This window comes from Pinus tabuliformis, chromosome 5_1 (genome assembly GCF_031772625.1).
Source record: "Pinus tabuliformis cultivar Carrire ecotype Pingquan chromosome 5_1, CPIR1, whole genome shotgun sequence".
Lineage (NCBI taxonomy): Eukaryota > Viridiplantae > Streptophyta > Pinopsida > Pinales > Pinaceae > Pinus > Pinus tabuliformis.
The window spans coordinates 889,163,716-889,181,691 of NC_142305.1; positions in this window are offsets into that span (position 1 = coordinate 889,163,716).

Genomic DNA, 17,976 nt, shown 5'->3' on the forward strand with positions numbered 1-17,976 from the left:
GGGGTATATATGGTTGCAGTATGGATTTTTCTATGAAATTTTGACCTACAAAAGCCTCAAAATTTGATCTAAACAAACTTTTTTGGAAAGGAAAATCAAATTCTATGTCTTGTAAAGTTTAAAATTTATCTGGGAAAGAATTAAAACTTGACAAAGGAATATTCTCAGGGAGAGAATTGAATCTAGATAGAGGACTATTACTACCTTGACTCCTGGTAAAGATTTTCTTTCTCACCAACTTCTCAGGGTTATCTATGAATTCAGCAGGGTTGGGACCAGGGTGAGATCTAGTATAAATTCTTTTGGGAGTCAGGGCTATGAAAAATCAACACACAAAAATCAAAATCAAAATCAATGATACATCAGATATATACAAAGTAACAACCTCAGATCATGTATTTCATAATGGTACAACAATTGCTACCTGAAATATTGATTTTAAATCAAGGAATAATAATTTTTTGGATTAAAATGTATTCTACCCCACTATGGTTTCCACTATGTTATCGTTTTGTATTTTTGAGGTTGAGGGAGTAAATACATTGGAAAACAACAAACCTCTTTTGACATTGGGATCTAGCCCTACCAGCTTCAAAGAGGGATCTCTCCTTATGATTTAACTTGGTTTTTAAGTTCATCGTAGGCTAGTTGTAATTATGCTTGATGGTTGTTTTGAATTTGGTTGATTGGTTTGGTTGTTTGATCTGATCAAATTACTATCTTTCCATTGGGCTATGGAGTCAAATAATGTTGGATATTGAATTAAATGTTTAAAAGAATAATCATAGGGCAAGATAGTTTCTTTTACTGGATCTTTAAAGTGAATTATGAAATGGAGAATAGGTGATTTTAGTAATGATCGAAAATCATTTAAGGATTTTTCAATTAGACTTCAGAAGAAAACCATATAGATTGTAAAACAGTCCAAATAAGGTATTCAATTAACAAATCTTATTTTTCACACTTCCTGTTTTACAATTAGATTTTCAGATGATTATAACGCAGAGAAAAACAATGGGAACAACTGTTACAATAGGAAAAACATCACTAGTAAATTGCAGCACAAGAATCCTGTGAAAGTCTGTGTATTATTGATGCTCCAGCAGCGTGGAAAAGAGTACAATGCTCAATAGAAAAATTACATTGATCAGGAACCAACCCTCAATACTTTGAATGAATGAAGTACTTAAATTAAATTTCCAAAAAGTTTTAAATGAATGCCGCATCGACATGGCAATCTATTATTAGCTACAAAATAACAAAATGACTAATGTGACCAAAAAAGGTGAATTTGGTGAAGAGATCTGGATGTCTAGCACTATTTTAGTGGAGAACAGTGGTTGAGTTGCCATGATTTTGGTGTTGCACTAGATGTAGCTGATCTTTTCTTTAATCTTGAAATTCACACATTTTATCCCACTGCTCTTCATCTGGGATGGTGATTTTTGTTGTCTTGCGGTAGATCACATCTACCTCAGTATATTGAGAAAATGTGGGCATTACCACGAAAATATGCTTTATCTCATGCTGAATGAACATAATGTTGTTGATAGCTTCGAAAAAATATCTCCCTGTCGTAACATCTTTAATGTGGGAAGATTTAGCAGTATCCTTTTCAATGTCTTTAATCTTCTTCTTATAGTCTTCCCTGGTCATTAGTTTGTCATTAATTACAAATAAAGAAGGCAAGCCCCTCTTTGTTAATGCCTCTATTTTGGTGAAAAATATGTTGACTGCTACTTCCAAACTGTGACATTTTTCTATAAGCTGCACAATCAATTTTTTCTTTGTAAGAACTTTCTTTACTTCTAAAATTGTCTCTGTCCTATCATCTACTCCCAAATCATCCAACTCATATCTGTTTTTGGAATTGAGAAACTTGATGATGTTATTGGTTGTGGCAGGCATATCTCCCAACTCATTGTTAATAGTGGAAATGGCTTGATTGGCTTTCTCAATCAACTCTTTCTGTTAAAATATAATCTGAATACATGGCCAGATTTCATCCATGGCTTCAATTATATTATTCCATATAATTTCCTTAACTTGAGCTAGTGTGTGACCAATGGAGGATTTGGTTGTGGATTTTGCCATGCTTCTATCTGGTTTTGAGCTCTTTGTAGCTCTATTGCATGGAAAGTTTCAGTCTTTGCCTTCTGGTCTTGCAGAACATTAACTTGAGCCTACAATATTTTAATTTCTTCTATATGGAGAGACATTATCCACTGCATTTGCAAACTTATCTGCAGAATTCCCCATGTTTGCTGTAGAAGATATAGATGTAGGAATTGTTGTAAGAGTTACAACCTCCAAAGGGACAATAGACATCTTGGCAGCTTGCTCCTTTTCTTTGATTATTTTCTCCATCTTTGTTTCCATTTGTTTCAACTGTACATTTTGTTCCATGATGAGCTTCATCATGTCTATCTTCTGTGACTCTATTTCTTCAATGTCTTTGGCCAAAGGATCTTCTGTGTCTGGTAATTTCATCTGGTTTCTCAATGTTGTTATTTTGGTATTCTTCTTTCTTATGATCTCTTCTATTGCATTGATGTTTGAAGGATCATATCCTATTTTGATTACCAAGTCCTCCAAAGTTTTGATGCTTGTATCTTTAGCAAGTGAAGATACTTTCTCCATCTTCAACTGAGACTGAACATTAGCTAAATTAACCTACAATTTGGACAAACTCTAGTAGTGTTAGTGAGTGTAGATGAAATCATTTGGCCAGTTTGTTTGTGCATCTCCATTTGATCAATGGGATGTATGTCTTTTATATCAAATTCAAATGAAGTCTTTTTGTAATATGATGTTGCCTTGGGCTGTGGGATCTATGCTTGGATGAAGGCCATCTGCATTTTTCCTTTTTAGAGTCAAAGGTTGATAGTAGTCTACTTTGAGAACTAGAACTCTGCTTCTATAACTGAATATATGTATTGATCTTCAACACTTCATTTCTCACTTTAATCTCCTTGAATATATCAAATATGCTCTTTTCTTTCTCCCCTGTGGTAGATGTACTAGTTTGCATAACTTGCTACTGATCCTGTCAAGTTGTCGAGGTGGTAGGAGAAATTGTAGTCCGATCACCTATTAGTGAGGAAACAAGTGTCTCTTTGGTGGTGATAATATCCTCTTGATCTAAATCCTTGCTTAGGCTTAGTTTGTAATTGAGCTTGGTCCTTTTCCTGTACATGATTTTGAAGTCTTTGCTGGGAATATCAGTCATTGGAGGTGACTCTTCTTCTCTGTTCCTTTTTCCTATTTTCTCCTGTGTAACAGGAGTATGTAATGTTGAAGTTGACACCAATTGCTCCTCTACCTCTTGTAGAGTGTTTTCAGTCCATTCTAGTTGGTTCTTGTATCTCTCAATCTCTAGTGTTGATGTATGAAAATAAGTTGTAGATGTGTTCTCTACCGTTAAATTGGAGATGACACCTAATGGATCATATGACCATGTAAAGTTGAGGCTGAATTGCATTTCTTTGAACAATTTGTCTGCTTCTTCCCCTGATGCCCTACTGTTGCAGATGAAAGGTCCTATTTGTGTTTTGATCTTGAATTGATATTTTTTCTTGGCAGATAAAAAATGATCTCATCAACATTGAGCATTTCCCTGATGTATTCAAGGGAAAAAAATCCTCATTGGGAGGAATTTTGGCAGTTTGTAAGGAGCAAGTTCATACCCATATATCCTTAGCTCTGTGTAATTGTGGTAAAGATACCAATCTCTTGTCTGGACTTCATCTAATAACTGCAAAATTTTCCTGATTTCTTCATTGATTCTTGGCTCTAACTTGCTGCTTAGGAGACTGAGTGCTGGATGTACAAACATTTCTATGAATTGTTTGTATGAATATTCTCTTTGCTCCTTCAATACTAGTGTAGTCCAGAAGATGACTGATTGTTGATTTCTCTCTTCATCCAACTTTTGTAATGCGAGCTTGAGTTTGTCTCCCTGAAAATAAAAAAACATATATACTAACATGGAAGCATATTTAAATACTTGCTCAGTTTGGAATTTGACAAACTGTTCATGGATGGAATCTGCAAGGAATTGGCTGAAATAGAACAAGATGGAGGCTTGGAATCTATGGAGAAAATAGAAAGAAAACCTACAATAGACTTCATCTACCCACTGATCTGAGTAATAACCAAGGAGGTAGGAAGTGACAGTGATAATCTACTTGGCTCTCTCAGGGAAAATGGAGGATAGGGAGGATTTTTCTTGGGTAAAGGGGCATCTTTAGTCAACAAGAGCTCAAGGGTTTTGGCTTTTTTTGCAAAGCCCATTTTTTGGTATAATTCAGTGAGTGATTCATGAGAGAAAGGAGTGGCATTCTCTGCAACAGGAGCTTGCATCATTTTATCTATTGATTGGGCAGTTATGGTAAATAAAGTTTCTCCTGTAGGGGAAATAATGCTCTTTGACTGGGTAGATAACAAGCATGACATTTCCTGATGAATTTAGGGGCAATGTGGGTACAGGGAAAGATATAATGGGGAAAATTGAATTCCCACAGTCCAATATCATCAGACTTATCAATGAACTTGTCTTCCAACTAGTAGTGCATTTCAAACAAATCAAACTCACACAGGGTTTCATGAATTTTGTAGTCTCTGTCCGCCAAAGGAATATGATGAAAATCAATCGGAGGGTGGATCAGAGGGCTTACAGGTTCTTCCTATCCCTTATCTTTAGGAGGCATGATCAGATTAGGCTAAGAATACTAATGAAATGGTGATTATGCAGGTTGCAGGGTGCCGGAATGGACTTGGGTTCAAGAAAAGAGGATATAGAGGCACTAGGCTGAAATTCAATTAGTTGGTAAGATCCTTGGCCAGGTGAAACTATACAATTTAAATTGGCACACCTGTCACAGAGAAATGGTATGGGAAAAATATACTAACCTGTTAATGGGAAAAAGGAGGGAATTTATAGTTTTCTGGCTTCCTCTTGATGGTGGCGCGGGTCCGTTACATTAACGATTAAGTAATTAAATTACTTAACGTGTTGATTTTGGAGGGAGTGGATGTGATTGGAGGAGAAACGGATAGATGAATTGGCGGGAGGGGATTGGCAGGAGTGTAACAGATAGGGCGATGGTTTCATGTGGTGAAGAAAACTATTTTTGGAGTGGGGCGAAGGTGGTTAGTGGTTTTGTTGGGGGGGTGCGAAAACATGAGATGGCACCACATCGCTATGGATTCAGGTTTGAAATTCCTCACCCCCCCCCCCCAAATGGTAAAGTTCGGATGGTGAGGGGGGATGAAACATGATATTGGTTGTTGGATATCAAATGAGGATTTTGGATGATGGGAAATGTGATGGTGCATTATCATGATGTGATGGAAGTGCGGTGGGGTAGGGGTAGAATTTAATGGAATATGATTGGACGCGTGGCATAGTAGGAAAATGAATGAAATATCTAAGCGGGGGAATGATGGTCAGGTGATGAAACTTATGAATAATGGGATAAGGCACCAAATGTGCCTTGATATACATAACCTTAGAATAAACCTTTATCTCGTTGCTTTCCCCTTGCGCATGAAAATAATTTAAAATTTGAATTAGGATAAAATTTTCATGCTTTTCTTGAAATCACCATTCTATTTCTACCTACCCTCTCATTTCAACTCCTTTTCTAGGTTAACATTTTCTCTTCTTGTTTTGCAAGGTGCATTTAAACTAGCAGACATAGATCACTTTTTTTTATGAAAATATACCTTATCCTATCACTTATCTCACCATTGAATTAGATTAAATTGTTGAATCAATTTTATTTCTACCTAGCTACCGATTTACCAAGATTAAACTGTTTGGCAAACGTTTATTCACTAACCTATTCAACATAAATTGAAATGTGTTCAATCATGATTAAACTGTATGATTTGAACAGAGCTTTAGTCATTGTGGCATTCAAAAACAATTTCCACACAACCTTATTTGATAATAAACTAAAAGAAATAACTTATCAGTAGTGGCATTTAGACTTGCAGCACTTTCCATATTATTTTCTATTTTTTTTTCTTTTGTGGGGTTCTTATTTCCTTTTCTCTTATTTATTTTAACATACCCACTTTTCATTTTCTATTTTTTTCATATGTTTTTGGAAATATTTTGAATATTGAAATTATGTACATTATGAAATTACAAATACAAAATACTCAATCTCCTTGAGATCCTATAATATATAGGACCATAACACCAGCGTCCCCGGGATTTGAGCAACTTTTCTAGCCCAGAATCCAGGCCTCTACCTAGAACTTGTTACAACCTCCAGAATCCATCAAAGACATGATGATCATACTAATAAATCAAAACCAACCTCAGGATTAGGCCTGAGCTTCCCCAATGAGGACTTCCATTCTGTCAAACACTTTGCATCAATGCAACCTACAGGTCTAAGATACAAGACAAAGCATGAATGACAGAAAAAACTTATGAAACATAACCAAAAGGATCAACACCTTCTCCATGGAACTATTATAACATCAATTAGGTCTTGCATCCATAATTTTAACAATTATAACTAAATACATGAAATAACCATGACATCAACTAGTCATATAACCATGCTTACAACCAGCATAAAACCATATAAATATCAAAGATATGACAACCATTAAATCCTCATATAAACAAGTGAAGAAGTAAGAGAAATTAGCTTTTATTAATCATAGGCAAATCCGACCAAGTTCGGGACTTCCGCATACCACCCGATCATAGACATGGTTGAACCAAATATTTATTTCAGCCAGTCACCCCCTTGCCATATTGCAAGCATGAATGTGGGATCTCATAGAACAACCAATCCATGAAAAATCAAAGGAATCTAGAGGTTAAACCACCTCCACCCTCATCAAATCATTATCACACCAAAATCGGTGCTCCGATCACAAACGAACCAAACTTGGAATGCCATCTAGAATCCATTGATATCCTTAAGGAATTTTTTGTCTCCTTGACTCCCAAGCTTTACCGCAATCTAATCCCATATCATTAGGGCCTTAACCAAGACCAGCCTCTCGGGATTTACCACTATCCAAACCCAGATCACTAGGCCCTAAACCGAAGCTTCTCCCTGAGGCTTTACCATGTATCCCACAAAACCGATCAAGGGATTCCTAGGCCTTTGGGAATTAAACTTGAGACCACCTCCACCTCAGATTCTAAAATCCATCTGGCAAACCAAAGCTCGAAAACCAAAATAAACATCCCAACACCATGGCATCCGGAGAAAGGAAAGGCTAGGCTAAAAACCATTGTCATAACCCGACAAAACCATGCCACTAACATTAAGAGAACCATACACCAACATGAAAATCCATGCATGTCCAAACCAGCTAGGAAATCATACATGCAAAAGGTTACCTGTAAGTATTCTCACTGAAGCTACTTGATATTGATTTTCCTTCCTTGATCCTTGCTTTCCTTCCTTTCCCTTTGCTTTATTTTCCTTCCTTTCTCCAAAGCTAGAGTTCTCCAAGAAAACTCTAAGTGACCAAGAGTGAGAGAGAGAGAGAGAATAATGAGAAAGCTCCAAACTTGAACTGAAAAAAGGTTAGAAAAATCTTTCCCACTAATCCTCAGAAGCATTTTTATGAGTTATGCCTCTATTTTCTTCATTTTCCATTATCTTCCTTTAATTTCCTCCTCACATGCAACCTGTGACCTTTCACCTTAATTTTCTCCTAGTTACTTTATTTTCATAAATTACTGTGCCAAAAATGCCTTTTTTCCTTTTAATGTCTTTTCCTTAGCTTTAACAATTTTCCTAAGCCAAAACATACATCTAGTGATGCCCATTAGAATATCTTTGCCAAACATTCAACTTGGAATAAGTGTCCCTTAACCATGGTCTTATTTTTCTTTTATTAACTTTTATTACATGAACTTTTCACCAAGGCTGTTACAGAACTCTCCCTCTTGGCAAACACCATCCTCAATGTTAAACCACACCAAGACCTCAGAAAGACCACTGAAAAACAAACATACTTTCCATGGAGCTTTATAACTTAACTTGTTGAGTATTTACAATAAAAGGCCCGCTCAAAAGAAAAACATCATGACAACATGACAAGATAACAACCATAATAACATGACACCCATACTACTTATTGGATCTTTATAACTTAGCCCATGGTAGTATTTACATCCATATACATATACATACATATACCAAAACAACAACAAAACATATGCCAATCATCTACCAACATCAAACCAAAACTTTTTTTCCTCAACCAGAAAACAATGAAGGATACAGGGTTTGCATCTGATCTTCCATCTTCCATGTAGCTTCTTCAAGTCCAAAGTGCTTCCATTGCACTTTAACTTGCTCTATGGCTCTGTTCCTGAGCATGAGATGCTTTTGCTGCAATATGCACTGAGGCTCCGACTGGAACTCTCCTTCTTGCTCCACCTGAAATACAGACCAATCAATAGCATGATCAACGTTCTTTATATACTTCTTAAGCAATTAAATATGGAAAATATCATGGACTTTCACTGTTGGAGGCAGTGCAAGTCGATATGCCACTATTCCAATCCTCTTAAGGATCTCAAAAGGCCCACAATATTGTGGTGCCAACTTGGCACATGAACCAATCCTCAAAGAGATTTTATTAGGATTGATGCACAAATACACATGCTCCCCAACCTAAAACTCCTTGAATACCTTGTGTTGATCCTCATAAATCTTCTATCTATCATGTGTTGCCTTTAGATTCTTCCTATAACCTGCATTTCCTGCACCATGTCTGCCAACATATCCAGTCCAATAAGTACTTTGTTCACTGGATCACTCCAGTTGATGGGAGTGTTGCAACCCTATCCATACAATGCCTTGAAAGGACTCATCCTCAATGATTACTTATAAACATTGTTGTATGTGAACTCGAATGGTAGATACTCCTCCCATTTCCTGTGTTGGTGCATCACGCACATCCTCAACATATCCTCCAAGATCCTATTCACCCTCTCTATCTGTCCATATTTTGCGGATGATAAGATGAACTGAAGGCCAACTCTATACCCAAGCATGCAAATAGATCCTTCCAAAACTTGGAAGTGAAATTTTCATCCCTATCCAACACAAACTTCTTCAAAGCACCATGCAGTCTCATTATGTCTCTGATGAACACCTGTGCTACTTCATTGGTTGAATATGTAGTCTTTACTGGAATGAAGTGAGCTACCTTGATCAACCTGTCAACCATGACCATAATAGAGTCATGATGCTTCATTTTCCTTGGAAAACCTATATTCATGCCTTTACCCGCTGACAATATAAACATCTAGCCACATGCTCTGTCACTTCCTTATTTAGATTCAGCCAATAGTAGAACTTCTTCATTGTCGTCAATGTCTTCTGATATCTAGGATGACCTGAGTATGGCTTGGCGTGAAACTCCCTCAAGATAAGCTTCTTGAGCTCACTGCAATTCAAAACATAGATCCTAACCCTAAATCTCACGAAACCATCCACCATGAGACGATAGTCTGCATCCTGATCACCTCTACCTACACTTGTACTTGTACATGTACCTATACATGTACCTGTACCTATACCTGTACTCTGTTGTAACCTGTGCATTATCTCCATGTATTTGTCATCCCATTGTCCTGCCTCCAAGATCCTATCCTGTAACTCTATCCCATAAGAGCTCATAGCTACTATATGATATACCTGTACCTTTTGTTAGGGTCTTATAATAGGAACTAGTAGTATTGGGTCTCTCACTATTCATTTTGGTCAATTTAACCTATGAATCACTAGGTGTCATAGACTAAAGGTTTGCTTGTCCAAGGAGTCATCTAGACCTTGAGGTCTTGTGGTATAGACAGGGAATTTTGAGGTCATTTTTTGAACATCAAAAGGACTTAAAGCTTAATCGGACCCTTTCCATGGTAAATTTCTTAGAAGCAGCTTTCCAGTGGTATATGCAATCCTTCAAACTAACTTCCAGGTCAAAAGTTAGAGCAAGTTGAATATCCTCTTTCAAAACCCACCGAACAAAGGAAAAGGCCAAGTAAAAGTTCAAATCTTTCACATTGGATGTTTTGGGGAGAGAAAGCAATGGACAATGAAGCAAAACATCGATTAACGATTGCCACTCAGCAATTGGAAGTTCCAAATCCCGCAGTTCGGAGGGTCCAAGCCATATCGATGATCGACGAGTCTTATATCTCGCATATCAATGGTTAGAGATCCCACATCCCATAGTTCGAAGGTGGCGCAATGCAATATGAAATAAAACTTCCAGGGACAGGCCTCTAGTGTTAAAGTGTCTGGAAGGCAGAAAACAAAATAACAAATGAAATTCATTGTTGAACAGGGTAGGCCAGGCCTTTTCTCTCTCCTCCCAAAGTGACGCGTGTCAACAAGAGATTGGATCCGATAAAGGACATGTGGAAAACATAGATTAGATTCGATTAGCTACACGTGGCAGTCAGTGATTGGTTTCGATAAGGGCCACGTGGATGATGATGTTAGAAATGATGTGGTTGTACCATGGACATGTGGCAGGTGGATTCGGCATTTGCAGGGTCATAATATGCCAAAAATGGGTGACACGTGTCACCACTCACATGCCGAAATGTGGCAGTGACGTGGCATTGATGACATCATGTATTGGCATTCAACGATAGGTGGATGTGTGTTGCATACCAAATGAAAACACCGATTAGATATCACCGAGAGAAGGGCTTCGATATGAGGGTTGGCTTATGGCCATGTGAGGAACCAAAGGACCAGGCACTAAATAGAAAAGGTGATCGACATTCGCAATCGGTGAAAATGAAATGTGTGCACCTAGTTAGACCACCGATTAGAAATTTCCAGGAGAGGATCTCCAATAAGAGGGCTAAATATGGTCACATGAAGAGCTCAAATAGACCAATAGCTATTGACACAAGGCGCACAACGAAAAAAGGAGTGAATATATGTGTTTTTGTGTTTAAATCAAATTTTGGGCAGAAAACAAATTTTGAAAGGATTCATATATTAAAACAAGGCACGGGCCCTCCCTCATGCCCTTTTCACATGGGCAAGGCCATGTCATGGGTCGGAGATCGCAAGTCTCAAAGTGTGCAACCATTTTAAAATTTCCAATCACCGAAGTTCCAATATTCAAAAGGCCCATGTGCATATAATTTGGTCCCATATGGTGATAATACAAAGAATCGACCCCCGCCCCAACCAAAGGGTTTAGCCCCCACAAAGGTTTGGCCCTAATCTTTAAAGCTCTGATGCAAAGAAAGTTATAATGTATCAACCCCCAGTCTTCCCTTTGGTCACAGAAATGCAAATATATGCCAAAGCACACCGAGTGGGGGATGGACCAGAGCATTAGAAGGACTTTTAGCAGGATTTTTGGCATCGCAACATGCAATTCGGACATTCCAGAGGACTACGATCAGATGAGGATGAAATGATGTTGTTTTTTTAATTTACCTGAATCTTGCTATTTTTTTTTTAAACAATGATAAACGCACCTTTTGATCCACTTAGATGGATGTAATGAAATGTATTTGGCCCTTGGCTAAAGTAGTATAAAAGGCTAAATACACAATGTAACAAGGGATGGAGAATTGTTGAGAGGAAGAGGCACTGTATGTAAACATTTTAATAAAAGCTCAGAGCATACTTTGTTATTTGTTTCAGAGATTCCTATGGTGTGTGGTCTTAAGTCAATGTTTTCCTTGTGTTTAATTAATATCCATTTCTAAAATAGTTGTTTTGAATTCATCTTTATATGCTTAGGACAATTGTGGATATAGTACAAGATATAATTCTTTATTTCTATGTCATGTTTCTTCTAAATATTTGGTTAGAAGTTGTGTAGCAGAATTCATAACCTTATGCTCTATTACATGTAGTTGAATATTTATGTGTTTCCCCCATTCTTCACTATACTAAACCTGACTATTGACTTAAAATATGTGCCTACCTTGCCTCTGTTGTCTTGATGGTTCATGCATGCCCTGATGTGCTATAATCCTATACTTCAGTGGCCTTCAATTCCAACATTTTCATAAATTTTTATATTATCTACCTTTGAGCTTAATAACCAGTCTAAAATCCATATCCTATCATTCTTTTTTATTGATAGTTGATCCAGTACAAGAGCCCTCTCCAAGGCTAGGGGGACTGAACCTTAACCTACAAGTGGTTTGTGGTTACCTCTGGGATCCATTTCCTCAACCTTAAGGGATTTACTGAGTGATAACACCTTCCTACTAAGAGAATCTGCAACCTGGTTCTCCTTTCCTTTGATGTATCTGATCTCGAAGTTGAACTCACTAATGGTAGCCAAACATCTAGTTTTCCTGGCATTTAGATCCGGGTGGTCAAACAAATACCTCAACCCACTATGATCACTCATCAACGTAAACCTCCTACCCAGAAGATAATGTCTCCACATCTTCAATGCATGTATGATCGTTGCTAGCTCAAGGTCATGCGTCGAATAGTTTTGCTCGTGCTCATTCATTTTCCATGATTCATAGCACACTACTTGTCCTTCTTGCATGAGAATTCCACCAAGTCCTCTCTTGCAAGCATCTGTACACTCTACAAACTCCTTGTCCAGATCCACAGTCTTTAGCACTAGTGCATGTGTCAACAATTTCTTAAGATGCTCAAAACTAGCCTCACATTCTTCTGTCCATTTTAACTTCTTACTGTTCCTCTGCAATGATGTGATAGGATATGAAATGTGTGAGAAGTTCCTGATGAACCTCCAGTAGTAACCAGCCAATCCCATAAATGATCTCACCTCATCCACATTCTTAGGAGTTGCCCACTCCATGTAGCCCTTATCTTTTTTGGATCAATTGTTATGCCGTCCTTGGAGACAACATGCCCCAAGTAATGTACCTCACTCTAAAAGAAGTTTCACTTGGTAAGTTTAGAATAGAACTAATGCTCTCTTAACAATATCAACACTATTACTAAATGCTCAACATGTTCTTCCTCATTCTTAGAATATACCAGTGTGTCATCAATGAATACAATAATAAACTTGTCTAGATAAGGACGCAACACACAATTCATCAAACACATAAATATAACTGGAGCATTAGTCAAACCGAATGGAACAACAACACACTCATAATTCCCATGCCTAGTCATGAACACAATCTTGAATACATCCTCTTCTTTGATGCATACTTGATGGTATCCTGATCTGAAGTCAATCTTAGAGAACATCGTTGGTACCTTAAACTGTAACTTCAACTCTACCAACTCAGGTTTGCTCATCTTTTAAGGTGCTTTTGATGCCGGAGCTGCCCCTGGCACCAACTCAATAGAAAATTATACCTCCCTGTGAGGTGGAAACTCTGTAATGTCCTTAGGGAATACATTCTGAAATTTTTGTAAAATTAGGTACCTTCTTAACACATTTGCGTCCTCAACCTCCTTACCCTTGTCACTAGAAATGTGTACTGTAAACATCACACAACCTTTTCTGCAACTATGCTTAGCTTGCATAGCGGTAACCATCCTCACTAATGTAGGCTTCTTCTTTCTCTGCAAAGTACTCTTTTCCCCACTATCATCCACACACTCAATGGCCTTGACAAAGCAATCCACTTTGGTTCTGTGAAGGTATAGCCAATTCATACCCAAAATCATAGTATATGAGCCCAAGGGCAATACATTCAAGTGTGTTGTTGTAGGCATACCATTTAACTCAAATACATAAGCTCTTACCCAATCGTGAACTCGCCTCTTTGTACCTATAGGCAATTATACCAACCACGATTCTGCATGCACTTTTTTTCTCAAACCACACTTATCCACCAAGTCAGGATTAATATAACTATAGTTAGATCTTGGATAAATCAAAATAGAAACAACTTGATCACAAAGCTTACCGTACATCTCAATGATCGATGTCTGATGATCCGCCTGCCTGTTGTCCACAACTGCATAGATCCAAGGAATGATATGACCAACATCACCAATTGTGTGCACTTCCTGAGCACTATAGATTTGGGGTCTACCATCACGATGATACTGCAGACAATCCCTCATACGATGATTCTTACCACATATCCAACAACAATGGTTTCCTACCACTTCCTCTAGCCTATTGCTCTCCATGTCCCTTATCAACTATATTGAATCTCTTGTAAGGAACTGAATTTTCTTTCTCACTTGCATCTTGAGGTATTCCTCTCTTTGGTGGCCATTTTCCTTTAGATTTCTCATTTCTTTTCAAGTCACTCTTAGGCTCCACTTTGCACTTCAACCACTCATAAAAATGTTTCAACTTTCGAATGGCCTCCTCTAATGATCTAGGCTCGTCAAACTCAATTTGGTCTCTATACACTACTGGAAGTCCACTGATGAATCTATGAACCTTGGCCTTCTCCTCCATGAAGTAAGGCACATATCTCAACAACTCCAAAAATATTATAGTATACTCCTCATCTGTCAGAGAACCCATCTGCAACTCATAAAACTCCTTAGCACTGTCATCATAGTACCTCTCCAACATGTAATTATTCTTGAACAACCTCTCAAATGTATTCCAAGTCAAAAATTCCTAATGTATATCTTTGACATTCTTCACGTTTTCCCACCAAATGTTTGCTTTACCTTTGAGACTGAAAGTGGTTATCTTTGCTTTCATGTTTTCTAAATAATCATGCAATCAGAAGAATTTCTTCATACCAAGCAACCACGCCTCTGCATCCTACAATTTATTCATCTCTTCATCAAAGGTAGGTGGCTTTGCTTAAACTCATCTGAAAAGTATCCCCTATTACTCCTCATGTAAGGATGATAATGACAATGATCATGATGTCTGTCAAAACCAGAACTAGAATAGTACCTATGTCTATCACCTCTCCTATCTGGAGTATCCAACAACCTGCCATCTCTCACCATGTCAGATCTATCTACCTGTGTCTACCAAGAGACCTACTGCCATATGCCCCATTATTTTTTTCCTCTTGTCCATGGTTGATCTGAAGTGGCCCCTATCGCTTCAATTCTGACAAACTTTGAATTAGTATCACATTAATCTCTACTTGTTTCTCTTGTGCCTGCATGATTTTGTCATTCTCTACTTTACAACTCCTTATTTCTTCCTTCAGGCTTCTCAATGTGCCTGCCAAATTAGAAGAGTGCCCCATGCCACGCTGCTCATCTGATTCATAGGGAGACTCTATGTAGTCTACCATCTTGCTAGCCATTCGATCTCTTTCCTGCAAGGCATACTATGTCAGCTAAACCAAATCACAATAAACCAACATACATTAGCATAATCAGTGAGGATACCTTGTCTAAAAGATCATCAAATCAGCATGATACATGTATAACATAATCATAACAACATATAGACATATATTGAATAAGTGCATCAATGAATAACATTATTCTAGTTAGGGTCCAATCATCAATGCAAGGCCATATCAATAATGCATGCTATGACCTCATGCATGACAACAACCATTACTCCATTGTACACATTGCCACATGCAAATATCAACATGCATAAGAAATAACTAATCAACTACACATATGTATGAGGGCATGTATCGAGCATAAGAGATCGATTCTTGCAACCAACCTACAAGACTGATACATGTAATCAAACAACCAAGAATTCAACCTAACATGCAAGGATGTAATCAAGCTGCTTATAATCATATAACCAGTCATATACTTCTGACAATGCATTCCACAAAATCAACATCAAGTTCCTCATGAAAACTTTACTACAACCATGATCAAAATGGTGCACATGGAATGCAAGTGTAAGAGACACACATGCAACTGACATGCATGCATGGCCAACACATTCACCCAACGAGAGCACAACCACACTATGATACCAATCTTTAACACCCCCTCCTTCCAGGTCTACCCAAGAAACCTAGCATCCTAGGTAAAAATGTGATGAGAGAGGCCACTATAAGAGATTCAAACTCCTTGGTCACCTTAAGAAATGGAATCAATGAAACACATCAATTAAAGCCATGCACATCGGCAGCAACACCCTTAGGAGACATGTTAGCCACTCAAACATCCTACCCTTAGGTCCCACTGATGTTTTAATCCTTTTAACACCTAGTCACTCTCATTCTATAGGAATGAGAATGTCCAGAAACCTAGAGTCGCTCTCACAAGCCTATGTGCCAACATCCATGGACTCCTCTCATCATACCTGTGCCAGCGTCCCCGGGATTTGAGCCAATTTTCTAGCCAAGAATCCGAGCCTCTACCCAAAACTTGTTACCACCTCCAAAATCCATAAAAGACATTATGATCATACTAATAAATCAAAATCATCCTTAGGATCAGGCTTGATCTTCCCCAATCGGGACTAACATTATGTCAAACACTTGGCATCAATGCAACCTACAAGTCTAGGATACAAGACAAAGCATGAATGACTGAAAACACTTGTGAAACATAACCATAAGGATCACCACCTTTTCCATGGAACTATTATAAAATCGATTAGGTCTTTCATCCATCATTTTAACAATTATAAGTAAATACATGAAATAACCATGACATGAACTAGTCCTATAACCATGCTTACAACCAACATAAAACCATATAAATATTAGAGATATGACAACCATTAAATCCACATATAAAAAAGTACAAAAGTAAGAGAACTTATCTTTTATTAATCAGAGGAAAATCTGACCATGTTCGAGACTTCCATGTACCACCCGACCATAGACATGGCTTAACCAAATATTTCTTTCAGCCAGTCACCCTCGTGCCATATTCCAAGCATGAATGTGGGATCTCATAGAACAACCAATCCAAGAAAAATCAAGGGAATCCAAAGGTTAAACCACCTCCACCCTCATCAAACCATGATGACACCAAAACCAATGCTCTGATCACAACCGAACCGAAATTGGAATGCCATCTGGAATCTGTCACTATCCTTAAGGAATTTTTTTGTCTCCTTGTCTCTTAAGCTTTACCGCAATCCAATCCCAGATCAATAGGCCCTAAACCGAGACCAGTCTCTCAGGATTTACCACAATCCAAACCTGGATCACTAGGCCCTAAACCGAGACTTCTCCCTTAGGCTTTACCATGTATCCTACCAAAACTGGTCAAGGTATTCCTAGGCATTTGGGAATGAAACTTGAGACCACCTCCACCCCAGATTCTGAAATCCATCCGGCAAACCAAAGCTCAAAAACCAAAATAAACATCCCAACACCATGACATCTAGAAGAAGGCAAGGCTAGACTAAAAACCACTATCATAACCCAGCAAAACCATTCCACCGACAACAAGAGAACCATACAACAACATGCAAATCCATGCATGTCCAAACTAGCTAGGAAATCACACATGCAAAAGGTTACCTGCAAGTATTCTTGTTGAATTTGCTTGATCCTACTTTTCCTTCCTTGATCCTTTCTTTCCTTGCTTTCCCTTGTTTTCTTTTCCTCTCTTGCTCCAAAGCTAGAGTTCTCCAAGAAAACTCTAAGTGACCAAGAGTGAGAGAGAGAGAGAGAATAATGAGAAAGCTCCAAACTTGAACTGATAAAAGGTTAGCAAAAGCTTTCCCACTGATCATGAGAAGCCTTTTTATGAGTGAGGCCTCTATTTTCTTCATTTTCCATTATTTTCCTTCATTTTCCTCCTCACATGCAGCCTATGACCTTTCACCTTACTTCTCTCCTAATTTCATTTATTTTCGTAAATTAATGTGCCAAAAATGCCTTTTTTCCTTTTAATGCCTTTTCCTTAGCCTTTGCCAAATTTCCTTAGCCAAAACACACATCCAGTGATGCCCACTAGGATATATTTGCCCAACATTCAACTTGGAACAAGTGTCCCTTAACTGTGGTCTTATTTTTCCTTTATTAACTTTTATTACATGAACTTTTCACCAGGGTTGTTACATTAGGCTAGGTTGTGGACTAGGCTCTTCGAGCTCTGGGAAGTCCTTCTCAAATGTTCTTGGGGAGGCTATTGC